The sequence below is a fragment of the Nycticebus coucang genome, chromosome 23 (genome assembly GCF_027406575.1).
Source record: "Nycticebus coucang isolate mNycCou1 chromosome 23, mNycCou1.pri, whole genome shotgun sequence".
NCBI classification, from domain to species: domain Eukaryota; kingdom Metazoa; phylum Chordata; class Mammalia; order Primates; family Lorisidae; genus Nycticebus; species Nycticebus coucang.
Window position 1 is genome coordinate 25,242,620 of NC_069802.1, and position 10,856 is coordinate 25,253,475.

Here is a 10,856-nt window from a genome sequence, read left to right on the forward strand (position 1 = left end):
AGTCTCTGCTGTCTATCATTCCATACTCTACTCCCATGAGTACACATTATTTAGTCACTACTTCCAGGTGAGAACATGCCGTATTTGTTTTTCTCTGCTTTACTATCCACTGGGAGGGAAAACAGCACTTGTGCATCCGCTCCGTGATTGACAAAGACTGTTGCTTGGAATAAAGCAAAAGCAGGTGGCAGAGCTAATAAGGAGATCGTAGAGGCTGGAGAGAGAGAGGGCAAATGTTTTAAAGGAGGGATGCTAACGTTACCAGAATTTCTTCTTCACTAGATCCTTGGTCTTAGGGATTCAAAGAATGAACCCACGCATCACAGATCAGTGGTAAGACCGGATTTTATTAGAAGTGAATACAGAAGGAGTAAAAAACATCAGACCTTCTGGCAAAGGGGAAGACCCAAGTCGGAAGTTCCTCCCTTGGGTTCTTTGCCTAGGGGTATATATTGTCTGGAGAATTACCTTTTGCCTAGGATTTGATAGGTGGAAAAATATCCTTTCAAAGTTGAATACAGCCCCTCCCCTGAGACAAGGTTAGTAGGTCTTTGCAGTTTTTGTCTCAGGAAAGGGATTGGGGTGTGTGCTCCCTACTCAAGGTGGGACTACCCAAAAAACATCTTAGGCTGCTTTGTTCTGGATCTTGTTAGAGCCCAGAGGGTGTGGCCTGGAAAAGGCAGCCTGTTTGTGCCTGAAAATGAGGGTCTGATTTCTGAGCTCACCTAGGCCTAGAGAATGGGGGAATCCTTGCCCAGTCCTGAGTGGGGGAAATCCTGAATCACTAATATCTGAGGTTTGGGAAAGCTTATTTAGTCCTTACAACAACCTTGCAGGATAGATATCTTGTTCATATTTCCAAGATGGAAACTCAGGGGTCACAGAAGGTAAAATGACTTGCCTAAATTCATGGAACCCTTAAACGGAGGGTAGAGACAGGAGTTGCCCTCACTGTAGACTGACTCTGCATAGCCTCCTAGCAAAAATCACACCTTGGGTGCTATTTCTCCTTCTTTCTCACCGGACAGTTGAAGGTTCTTGGAGGTAGGAATGTGCCTTACTTGTCAGTGTATCCCAGGCCTGGCAGGATGCCTTGTGCCTAGTCCTCTTGCTGATAGGCAGAACTTACCAGGATTCTATGTAAGGAAGGAATGACTGCAGAACCCACAGAACCCACGGCCAACCCAGCACAGTTTACAAAATACTTCAGTACGCATTTCCATTTCATTCTCCCAATGCCCTTCTGAAGTCTTCTTGGTGCCTTTTCTCATTTCACAGGAGAGAGGGCTGATAATGAGTTTCCCTTTTGTGCTTAGAGAAGCAGAGCACGATCAAGTTCTTCGAAATTGCGGCAGAAGCCCCAGAGACTTTAGGGGCTGGGGCAGGAGGGTGGGAGATGGAATAGGCAGGGAATGATCTGCAGATCTGGGAGGCAGATAAACTTTAGCCTCTATTGCCCTTTCCCTTTCTAGGTTCTGCTCAGCAGCCAAAAGCCACAGGAAGGAATACAGGAACAATCCCCTGATTACTAAGAGAAGGTACAAGGAGGGGAAGCGTTGTCCTGAGCAAGAAGGAACTCCTGGGTAAAATACAGTTTCCCAGCTGACATACTTCCAGATGATCGTTCAAGTTTTTCTATGCTTTGCTAGAATTTCTGGCTAATGACAAAAGTCTGTAAGTTCATGGTAAAATAATTAAGAAGAGAGAAGAAAAATAAAAAGTGTCAATAGAAAGAGAAAAAGAAAGAGGAGGAAGAAAAGGAGATAGGGGAAAGAGAAGACTTGGTAAGCTGTGTTTAAAAAACAAGTCTTAAATAGGTGGGGCCACATCTATGGTGCATTTTAGAATGGGTACAGGCGATTGCACTAATGTACACAGCTATGATTTAACAATAAAAAAAAAAAGAAGTCTTAATTTTGCCCTTTGTTGGAGCAGAGAGATTTTATAAGTGTGCTCTGAGGATTACCTGCAACAGAATTTACCAGGGCATTTTCTAAAAGTGCAGATTCTTAGCCTTCTAATTTCTGAACTTCAGTCTCTGGTTTGGGCCCCCCGCTTCTGTATTTTAATAGGTTCTGTCCAGTTGAGAATACCTCTGGGACAGATGGCCCACAGAAGTCATCCTGGGGGTGGTAGAGGGGTGTTTTTGTAGAGAGAGAAAAAAAAAACTACTTCAATGCTTTTACCCAGGCCTGGCCAGGAGAGCTGCAGTTTTTTTGTTTGTTTGTTTATTTTTTTGCCAGGGCTGGATTTGAACCCACCACCTCTGGTATATGGGTCTAGCACCCTACTCCTTGAACCACAGGAGCTGCCCGACAGTTGGAGTTTTAAGGCAAGAACTCAAGCATTCAGCACAGTGAAAGGCGGCTGCACTATGCCTTGGCCTGTTACAATGTCACCGAATTGGGGCTTCCTCTCTGGACCTTCAGGTTTCAGGGAGTTGGAGGCCCCTAGGCCTATGGGAAGAGAGATTAAAATGGGGCTGAGCTCTGAGAGGAAGAGGCAGATGGAGCACCATGGGAGTAGGCCATGGAGAAAGCCGAACAGGAAGTGACTTTGTGCTTTAGGGACTTGAAGAAAAGAGCAAAATGGCACCGAAAGAGTAAATAGCAATGTGATGACCAGGAACTATGGGAAGGGGACAGAAACTGTAGTTGGGAGCAACAGAGGGTGGCTCACAACCAGGGTGGGAACGTACTTCCAGAAATCCTCTGAACAGACAAAGCCACCCTTCTGTTATTGACAGAGGATAGCCAGAAAAAGTAAGGTCTAAGGGAACAGAGGTCTTCTCAAGGAGACCCCAAAGATACACGTTTGAGGTCCTCTCCATGGTGACTTCACTCTTAGGAATTTGTAGACTTAACTTCCTAGGACCTGGAAACTTCTGCTTCTGTAAAAGCCTGTGGTTCTGTAAAAGCTGGAGCTGCTTCTCCAACTTGATTCAAACTGACTAATGAGAAAGGTACCTGTGGGCCAGAACTTTTTGACTGGGGACAAAAAGGAGAAGACTAAGCCAGTTGGGGATTGTCACCATTTTGAATTCTTCTGTGCCATGGCTCCTCCGGCTGAAATAAAGCCCTTCCTCTTTTATACATGGTATTTGGATACTCTTTCTCTCCACTGGGCCTTGTCTTCCTGCAACATTATCTGAAACAGGGAAATTTTAAAGAAAACGTCTAGAGAATATGGCTACCCTTTGGTATAAGCATGGTCATGCTGCTTACTTCTCTCCCCCCATCTCTAGGTTGGCCGCATGAATTTTTAGATCATGAGTTGTACCTAGGAAAGTGGAAGTAAGAAATACAGTTGAACAGAAAAGACTCATTCTTGCCTTTAGTCAAGACCACACACTCACTGGGAAGAGTTGGGCCATGAGAAAGCCTAGCGTGGCCCCAAGGAGCACGCTACCCAGACTGAGGACTTTAGCCAGCTGGAAAAAGTTATCACACAGCATGCTTGTCAACTGGCGTCTTTTTACAGCCATCTAATCACCAGCAAGCTTCAGCTTGACTTACTGAGGAATTTGAACCCTGGTGTTCTGAGCAGGATCATCACATTCAGCTCTGGATGAACAGAGACGCATTACAGGAAGTAGGGTTTCCTTAGAAATCCTAGAACTTCTAAAAAGAGAGGGAGGGATGTGTACCGAAATTCCAAGTCCATTTCCTTCCCTCTGTCTCCTGACACTGAAATTGATCACATTTTTTATTCTTACTCCACAAGGATTTCCCCCCCCTTGTTGCTGTTTATCTATTTTCTGATCTTTTCCTGAAAATTCATGTTCATGCTAGGCTCGGTGCCCGTGGCTCAAGCGGGTAAGGCGCCAGCCACATATACCAGCTGGCCGGTTCGAATCCAGCCTGGGCTGCCAAACAATAATGCCATCTGCAACCCAAAAATAGCTGGGCCTTGTGGCAGGGGCCTGTAGTCCCAGCTACTTGGGAGGCTGAGGCAGGAGAATAGCCTGAGCCTAGGAGTTGGAGGTTGCTGTGAGCTGTTATGCCATAGCACTCTACCCAGGGCGACAGCTTGAGGCTCTGTCTCAAAATAAAAAAAAATAAAAAAGAAAGAAAATTTATGTTCATGCTAAACCAAAACCGGAGGAAAGTCTCAAAAAAAGGTACTTGTTGTCTACGCATTTAAAAAAACTTAGTAAAAATTATATCATATATATAATTTTGATTTCCTCTTCTGGGTTAATAATAGTTTTGTTGACATTATGAATGGGCTATTTCTTTGCATTACTACTTAGCTAAAACTTCTGGAATCATGGTATATAATTATGGTGATAATCTAAATCTTTGTCTTGTTTCTAATTTCAATCTAAAGCAACTCCTTGGCATTTCACTTTTAAGTATGATGTTAGTTCTTATTTAAAATGTTAAACGTCGAGATAGATGTTCTTCATCATGAAAAGAATCTTCTTGGACAAAAATAAAAATAAAAATAAATCAGAAAAAATCAAGATGTCCTTCAGTAAGCGAATGCCTAGGTCAACTGTGGTACATCCAGACAATGGAACAAAAAATGAGCTGTCAAGCCAAGAAAAGACATGGAGGAAACTTAAATGCATGTTTACAAACGAAAGAAGCCAACCTGAAAAGGCTACATGCACAACCTAGGACTCCAGCTAGATAATATTCTGGAAAAGGCAAATCGGTGGAGACAGTTTAAAGACCACGGAGAACGGTAGCGCTCCTAAGGGCTGCACAGCGCGTGAGCAGGAGTGGAGTCAGCTCCAGGGCGGCGGGGCGGGGTTTGGTGCGGCGGGGCGGGGTTTGGTGCGGCGGGGGCGGGGTTTGGTGCGGCGGGGCGGGGTCCGTGAGGACAGTGGCGCAGCAACGCTCGGAGCCCAAACCCTGGCCCTTGCGTGGTGGCTGCTGGGAGAGAGGCGTGCTGGGTGGCCCAGGCCTCGGCGGTGTAGGTGTCCCGGCTTGACCCTCCGCAGCGCCGCCCAGCCCCTGTCCCACTGCGAATCCGGCTCAGTGGCTCACGCCTGTAGTCCAACTGCTTGGGAGAGTCACTTGAGCCGAGGAATTTGGCACCAGCCTGGACAACGCAGAGAGACCCTGTCTCAATGAACAAAGCAAAACAAAAACGGTCTAGAGACCCAGGAAGCTTTCTGTAGTCTAACCTACTGTCCAAAACTAGAGGACACAGTCTAAGGCATGGGAAGTTTGAGGGAATAAAATATTCCTTAGCTGCCAAAAATAATGCTAATTACTGGGTAATGGGATTAAAAGTGATTTTTAAAAATTTTTTTCTGTCTTCTTAATGCTGACTATAGTTTAAAAATGTGTAAGTACATCTAAAGTTACCGTTGCCCGTATCTGTTAATACTAAGAAAGAGTTACTAGAAGAAAATGCCACAAGATGTTTATAGTGGTTATTTTTAGATGACGGAATTGAAAAATGATCTTTTTAGTATTTTCACATTTTCATAAAAAGAAAAAAGATCAGGGGTTGGAGAGAGTCAGAGATAAAATATTCTTCGTGATGTTATAACGGTCATGTCATTATCAGTTTGTCCAAACCTGTAAAATGTACAATACCAACAGCCAAAATCAGCTCTGATATAAACTCTGGTCTTTGGGTGATAAAGACCTATCAGTGGGGCGGCGCCTGTGGCTCAGTTGAGTAGGGCGCCGGCCCCATATACTGAGGGCGGTGGGTTCAAACCCAGCCCCGGCCAAACTGCAACAAAAAAATAGCCGGGCGTTGTGGCGGGCGCCTGTAGTCCCAGCTACTCGGGAGGCTGAGGCAAGAGAATCTCTTAAGCCCAGGGGCTGGAGGTTGCTGTGAGCTATGTGAGGCCACGGCACTCTACCGAGGGCCATAAAGTGAGACTCTGTCTCTACAAAAAAAAAAAAAGACCTATCAGTGTAGACATATCAATGTAACAAAGGTATCGCTGGTGGGGGATGTGGATAGTGAGGGGAAACATGTAAAGATACTGGGTAGGGAAATCTATACCTCCCATTCAATTTTGCTGTGAACCTAAAACTGCTCTGAAAATAACGTTTTTTGAATAAAAAAAAATCAGAAATAGATATTGGAATTCATCAAAGCTTTCTCTCCAGTTAAGTGGGATGATAAACTTCCTCTCTACACCGGGTGGCCTCTGCTGAGAACCTCTTTCCCTTTTTCTCTTAGCCCTGGTGTTTGGGAAGTGACTTTCCTGCCTATCATGACATGCCCCACGTGTACTTCACTCAGTTGTGAGTTGCAAGGACCAAGCCACTCCTGAGTACCAGGGAGCTTGCCTCACAGGGCTGGCACAGAAAGCGATGGATGTTTGACCTGTGCTCAGGCCTTTGGGTCAGACCAAGTCCCATGCCCTTTATCCCTCATACCTGGATTGTTCCACCTCCTTGAAAGTTCAACTCCCACATGTCCACTCTGCTTTCATAACTGTGAGAAGCTAAGTCAGTGGGTCACAAGGCAGCACAATTCAGTGGTCAGTATGTTGCGTTTGGACTCTAATGCTGTCACCTTGGGCCATCTCTCGCTAAGTTCTCAGCAGCTGCTGCATCTTTAACCATTAAGTGGAGATAATTCCTGTGTCCTCAGGCTGCACTGAGTCAGTGAGGGGATGCCTGGGGGTGCCTATGGAGGGGACTCACCTGCAATGCCAGTGAGAGTATGAGAGGGGGACATCCAGCAACAGTCACCATGTGGGACCCCTGTGACCTGACTTTTCACACTGGGAAAGGAGATGAGCCTGCTCAGCTTGGGTCCCAGGCCTTGCCCCCCACAGGTATCATTTGTGGAAGCTCAGGGCAGGCTGTGCTCTTCTGGAAAGGCTAGCAATATTCACCCCTGCCTACGATTGGATAAGAAGATTGGTTTAATTCAAGGGGAGCATGTTAGTGAGCTTCCTTACTCCCATTCCCTGGCAAATCTAAAAGCCACATCTTAACACTCAGCTTCCTTAGTAATAAAATGAATATTTCCATTGCCATCCGTCTGTCCAGCATGTCTTGATTCCACGTTCTGTAAGAGAAGAAGGGGATGTTATTGACTGACTTCCTCAGACTCCAACAAAGTAAAAAATGTAAAATTTCAATCTCAGCATCAACAGGCAGGTCCCAACTCCCCCCCCTTTGGATCCTATGGAATAACTCTGAGCCAAGGAAGAAGGCATCAGTTTACTTCACGGCAGCATAATTTATGCTGTTACTCACGGGCCATGGGGCAGCCAGGGCCTGAGGAGGATGATTCATTTTGCTACTATGGCATACCAATGACATGAAGCTGAAGCTAATAATTAAATAATGCACCCCGGTGGACCTGTGGGTCTACTTTACCACTCCAGGCAGGAGATAGGAGGTTTATTCCAGGAAGGAATTAACAACCTAAGGAGCCAAGGTAGAAAGGACAAAGGGTAAGTAATAAGGCACAGAAACTATGTCAGACTGAAGCTAAAGTCTAAACTCTCAAGACTTGGGTTCTTTTTTTTTTTTTTGTAGAGACAGAGTCTCACTTTATGGCCCTGGGTAGAGTGCCGTGGCCTCACACAGCTCACAGCAACCTCCAACTCCTGGGCTTACACGATTCTCTTGCCTCAGCCTCCCGAGTAGCTGGGACTACAGGCGCCCGCCACAACGCCCGGCTAAAGACTTGGGTTCTTGATCAGTTATCTAGCGTTGTGTAACAAACTCCAAAACTTAGAGCCTTAGAAATAGTCACCATTTTATTGATTTACTCTGCAGTTAGCAATTTGGGATGGGCTTTTGTGAAATGTTCTGCTAGTCTCACCCAGCGGGCAGGGACTGGATGCTCTGAGAGGATCTCAGATGCATGTCTGGTGACGGTGCTGGCTGCCTACAGGGCCTGCCTCCCTTCAGGGTCTCTTATCTCTGAGATTCTAGAAGACAGAAGAGCAACAACTTCCATGCACCAGGGCAGTGGCATTCAAATTACCAGTCAAGTGTGAGGTTAAAATACATTTTCACTTGGGCTTTTTCCATGACTTAGCAATTATGAGTAAGGCTGCAATAAACATTCTGGTACAAATATCTTTGTTATGTGATTTTTGGTCTTCTGGGTATATACCTAGTAGAGGAATTATAGGATTGAATGGCAGATCTATTTTTAGATCTCTAAGTGTTCTCCAAACATCTTTCCAAAAGGAATGTATTAATTTGCATTCCCACCAGCAGTGTAGAAGTGTTCCCTTTTCTCCACATCCACGCTAACATCTCTGGTCTTGGGATTTTGTGATATGGGCTAGTCTTACTGGAGTTAGATGATATCTCGAAGTAGTTTTGATTTGTATTTCTCTGATGATTAAAGATGATGAGCATTTTTTCATATATCTGTAGGCCGTGTGCCTGTCTTCTTCAGAGAAGTTTCTCTTCAAGTCCCTTGCCCAGCCTGCGATGGAATCACTTGTTCTTTTCTTGCTTATACGTTTGAGTTCTCTGTGGATTCTGGTTATCGATCCATGAATGGATTAATAAATTGTGGTATATGTACACCATGGAATATTATGCAGCCTTAAAGAAAGATGGAGACTTTATCTCTTTCATGTTTACGTGGATGGAGCTGGGACATATTCTTCTTAGTAAAGTATCCCAAGAATGGAAGAAAAAGTACCCAATGTACTCAGCCCTACTATGAAACTAATTTATGGCTTTCACATGAAAGCTATAACCCAGTTACAACCTAAGAATAGGGGAAGGGGGAAAGGGAGGGGAGAGAGGGGGGAGGTGGGCAGAGGGAGGGGGATTGGTGGGATTACACCTGCGGTGCATCTTACAAGGGTACATGTGAAACTTAGTAAATGTGGAATGTAAATGTCTTAGCACAGTAACTGAGAGAATGCCAGGAAGGCTATGTTAACCAGTGTGATGAAAATGTATCAAACGGTCTATAAAACTAATGTATGGTGCCCATGATCACATTAATGTACACAGCTATGATTTAATAAAAAAAAAATACGTTTTCACGCATGCATGCATTCAAAAGTATTTTTTTCCTTTGTATCCTTTCTTGTGTACTCAAACTAGAGAAGGAAAGATGGAAAGAAAAAGAAAGAGAGAAAAGGAAGGAGGGAAGGAAGAAGGAAGGAAGGAAAGAAGAGGGGAAGAGGGAGAAAGTGAGGGAAAGAAAGAGAGAAAGAAATTAAAAGGTTGTTAGATACTTTCGAGGAATAGGGGAAGACCATTTACATGTATAGAATGAAAACAAAGAAAGAAAATAATATCGATGCACTATTTAGTTCTGCAGTTTGTCACATTTATATAATAATAATAATATAAATATTGTCTATCGGCCTGATGAGTGGGTGGTTAACACTGGGAGTGTGATGAGAGCTAAACCAGAAACAGCTCCCTGACTGCAGTAAGAAAAAGCCACGAAAACCCCGTGATAAAATACCAGAACAAACAACCTCATAAGAAGGGCAAGGATGGCTTCTTGGGGGCCAAAGGACTCTGGGGAGGATAGAGCACATGACAATGCTTTGTGTTGTAAACGCTCTAAAACTATTTGATTTCCACTGACAAAAACCACATTAAAAGGCCTTTTAAAACAATACCCACCACTGCCATTGGTTGGGAGCAGAACACGAGCCTCTCTCAGAGGGCAGAGCAAAGGTTTGTTTCTGAAATGCTGAGTGTTCTTTGCATCCTGTTCTCCTGTGGCCCAAGGTGACTGGATTCTTGTCCACTTCATCCTAACACTAAGTCCAGGCCTGGCCTGGCCTCTTTCTTCTGCTGATTGCAGCCTTCTTGACTTGGCATTTCACTTTGGAAATACTCAGAGGAGGAAAAAGGCAAACAAGCGTGGGAAGTGGATCTTGTACAACTGCCATGAATGTTCATCCCCTATATTTTGAGGCATAACCATATGCCAAGCACTTACGGGAAACCCACCCTGGGCTAAATATTTACATACATTACTTCATTTTCATAGTCACAGGAAGCCAAGTGTTACTGTCCCATATTCCGGACGAAGGAATTGAGATGGAGAAAGTAATTGAGAGAGCCAGGAGCTCTGCAAAGGATCCCAAGGACAAACTCTGCAGTGGTGACTCAGCCCTAAGTATGGCTGGCCTAAACAGAGGTGCCACCAGTGTGCTGTCCCTTTGCATGCATTTCTTATGTAAAATCGGCAATTCCTTCACCTGTAAGTCTTTTGACTAGCCTGGAGGGCAGGCAGAACACTGGAGCATCAAAAGGTCATACTTTGCATTTGAATCAGAACATTATTCTAACGCAGAAAAAAGGCAATGGGCATTCCAAGAAACAATACCCACCAAGCAACCCTCCCCTGTCTCTTCTCACTCATATAACTTCCCCACCTTGTTGAGAATGATGATATAGAAGGAAAGAACAACCCTTGGGGTGGCACCTGTGGCTCAAAGGATTAAGGCACCAGGCCCATATACTGGACATGGTGGGTTCAAACCTAGCCCCGGCCAAAAACTGCAAAAAAAAAAAAAAAAAAAAAAAAGAAAGAAAGAACAACCCCCAGAACTTATTTTCTTTCCCACTCTTTACTGGTAGTAAGGTACAGAGTGCTGGTGAAATTTGCAAGCAAAGAAATGAAATCAGGCCGGGTGAGGTGGCTCATGCCTGTAATCCTAGCACTCTGGGAGGCTGAGGTGGGAGGCTTACTGGCTGTCAAAAGTTCAACACCAGCCAGAACAAGAGTTAGACCTCTTCTCTAAAACAATAGAAAAATTAGCCAGGTGTGGTGGTGCGTGCCTGTAGTCCCAGCTAGTACGGAGGCTGAGGCAAGAGAATCACTTGAACTTAGGAGTTTGGGGTTACTGTGAGCTACGATGACACCAGATGACACCACCGCACTCTAGACAGGGTGACAGTAAAACTCCCTCTCAAAAGAAGTGA